We start from the raw sequence: 3,268 nt of genomic DNA, 5'->3' as shown, positions 1-3,268 counted from the left end.
AAGGCTCACTCTAATATAGTGCTACAATCACAGGGGCTGTCACTAGCTCCTCCTTCAATATGTTAAAGGCCTACAAACAATCATTATTAAAGTTAAATTTAGCATCCTTCATAAGTAAATTACTTAAAGGTTTTGTTATTTTAGAAAAATCTTTGATAAATCTTCTAAAATAACCCGTATGACTTAAAAAACTCTGAACATCTCAAACATCTGTTGGTGGTAGCAACTTTGCTATCATCTCCATTTTGTTTTGTCTACCTCAGTTCCTCTTTCTTAAATTTTATGTCCAAGAACTATTCCTTCAATCACCATGAAGTGCCATTTCTCCCAATTCAGCATCAAGTTTGTCCCCTCACATCTCTGCAAAACTAACTCTAAATTATGTAAACAAGAGTCAAATGTTGGGCCATAGAGAGTGAAATTATCCATAAAGATCTCCATAAATTTTTCAATCATGTTATGAAAAATAGACATCATACACCACTGAAATGTAGCTGGCGCATTGCACAACCCAAAAGGCATACACCTATAAGCAAAAGTACCATAAGTATAAGTAAAGGTTGTTTTCTCTTAATCTTCTTGGGCAATATGAATATGAAAATATCCAAAATAACCATCTAAAAAGCAATAAAACCTATTACTTGTTAAAATTTCTGGCATTGATCCATAAATAGTAAAGCAAAATGGTCCTTTCTAGTGGCTAAATTTAATTTCCTATAATCTATACACACTCGCCACCCTATTACTGTCCTAATAAGGGTTAATTCATTATTCTCATTCTTAACTATAGTCATACCTCCCTTCTTAGGAATTACTTGAGCAGGACTAACCTAAGAACTATCGGAGATAGGATATATAATACCTGCATCAAGTAACTTCACTACTTCCTTTTGCACTACCTCTTGCATGGCTGGATTCAAACGCCTTTGTTATTGAATAGTCGACTTGAAATCATTCTCTATGAGAATCTTGTGCATGCAAACAGTTGAGTTAAAACTTTAATATCAGAGATCGACCACCCAATTTATTTCTTCTCCTCTGCAAAACTTCAACCAACATCTTCCTCTAACTTTGTCAAAGAAACAGAAGTAACTACTGGGTCAGAGTCCTTCTTAAGAAACACATATTTAAAATGATTAGGTAAAGGCTTAAGCTCCATTTTTGTTGTCTCCATATGTGGCTCCTTCTTTGTTCCTAGCACAACGTCTGATAGAGATTCACTTTTCAGCTTTATCACTTCCTTTTTCAAATCAGGATCCTCCTCTTCAGTTGTGCTTGATATCCTGAGACATCTCTCTAAATCATCCTTTAGTAAAATGGCTTGTTGTTGTTCATATACACACTTATCAGTAATATCAATTGCACAACACATATCATCTAAACTAATAGAAAGATTTTTCATTACCTTTTTTTATGTCAAAGACTATCTCCTCCTCATTGAATTAAGGGTTAATTTACCATTCTTTACATCTATTAATGCTCCAGTTGTGGCTAAGAAAGGTCTAATTAGAATCAATGATAACTTAAACTCAACATCCATATCAAGTATAACACAATCTATAGGGAAAATAAACTCTCCTACTTTTACCAAAATATCTTTAATGATTCTCATAGGTCTTTTAATTGATCTATCTGCAAATTGCATAACCATGCTTATCTCTGTTGGCTCCCAAAAGTTGAGGCTCTTACAAACATATAATGGTATTAGGTTAATACTATAACCCCAAATTACATAGTACCTCTTTAAATTTAAAATTACCTAATTCACAAGGTATAGAAAAACTCCCTGGATCATTAAGCTTTGTAGGCAACTTATTTTGAATAATTGCACTACATTCTCAGTAAGCATTACCGTACCATATTCCTCAATCTTTCTCTTATTAGAAATAATATCCTTAAGAAATTTTGCATATTATGGCATCTACATCAAAGTCTCAACAAATGGAATGTTAATCTATAATTTCTTAAAGATCTCTAAAAATCTAGTAAATTTGGCATCATTTTTATCCTTTCTAATTCCATATGGGTAATGAAACTTATTAGCATCTACACTGGAGTTCGAATTGAGAATTGTAGAGTTAGTATTTTCCTTACCTTGCATTTCCACACTTACCTCAACTGGGTTTGATTGAATCACCTTATTAGCTCTTACTTTTTGCTTTAGCTCCTCCAACACCTTCCCACTTCTTAGTGTAATGGCCTTAACATGCTCATTGGGATTAGTCTTTGAGTTACTTGGTAATGACCCTTGAGTTCGACTTGCAATAGCATTAGCAAGCTGTCCAATTTGTGTCTCTAGATTCTTTATGGAAGCCTCATGATTTTGCAATCTTACTCTGGTAGAATTAATAAACTTTTTCATTAGCTCCTCCAAGTTAGATCTCCTTTCTTGTGGGGGAGGATGCTTTCGAGGTTGGAATCCTGGTGGTGGTTGTCTCCCCTAATTATTATTATTGTTTCATGATAAATTTAGATGATTTTTCCAACTAGGATTGTAAATATTGCTGAAAGGATCATTTTGCCTACAAAAATTATTAGCAAACTTAGCTTGTTCAGGCCATTATTAGCAACAAATGTATTACTGGCTTGGCACTCTTGATTTGAGTGCCCTCCTCCATAAGAATAAAAAACAACTACCACTACAGCTTATTTTTTACAATTTTAGCCCTTGTAGATTCTTATTTAATGCTTCAACTTGATATGTTAATGCTATAAAAATATCTATATTATAAATTCTAACTGTCTTCTTTGTAGATTGTCTTCAGTAGGCCATTCACTTGAGTCGGCAACAATCTCCTCTATCAATTCATAAGCTTCTTCAGGTAACTTTATATATATTGAACCTCCACATGAAGCATCTGTCATGCTTCTGACTTAGTTATTAATTCCATTGTAGAAGGTTTGAACTTTTTGCCAAATAAAGAACTCCTCTTGGAGCATATTCTTAGCATATCCTTGTATCTCTCCCATGCCTCATAAAGGGTCTCTGAATCTTCCTGTAAAAATTTAGCAACCTCATTAATTAATTATGCAAATTTAGAGGGATGAAAATACCTACTAAGAAATTTTTACGCCAATGCATTTTAAGTAGTTATGGAGTTTGATGCTAGTGCTTCTCCCCACTGTTGTGCTTTATCCCTTAAATAGAAAGAGAAAAGCTTTAGCCTCTTTGCATCTTCAGAAACTCAATTGCACTTGAAAGTATCACAAATTTGAAGGACCCTAGCTATGTGTTGATGTTGATCTTCACTAGGCAATCCTCTAAATT

At 33.8% G+C, this 3,268-nt stretch overlaps 1 pseudogene; it reads left to right on the top strand.

The window, feature by feature from the left end:
* Window positions 1-2,936: 2,936 nt before the first annotated feature.
* LOC148252987 (small nucleolar RNA R71) lies at window positions 2,937-3,022 on the top strand (annotated as a pseudogene).
* Window positions 3,023-3,268: the final 246 nt, after the last annotated feature.

This window comes from Carica papaya, chromosome 7, assembly GCF_054855325.1.
Source record: "Carica papaya isolate Zhongbai chromosome 7, ASM5485532v1, whole genome shotgun sequence".
NCBI lineage: Eukaryota > Viridiplantae > Streptophyta > Magnoliopsida > Brassicales > Caricaceae > Carica > Carica papaya.
Note: the sequence above shows the minus strand (reverse complement) of the source record. Positions and strands in the feature narration are given on the sequence as shown.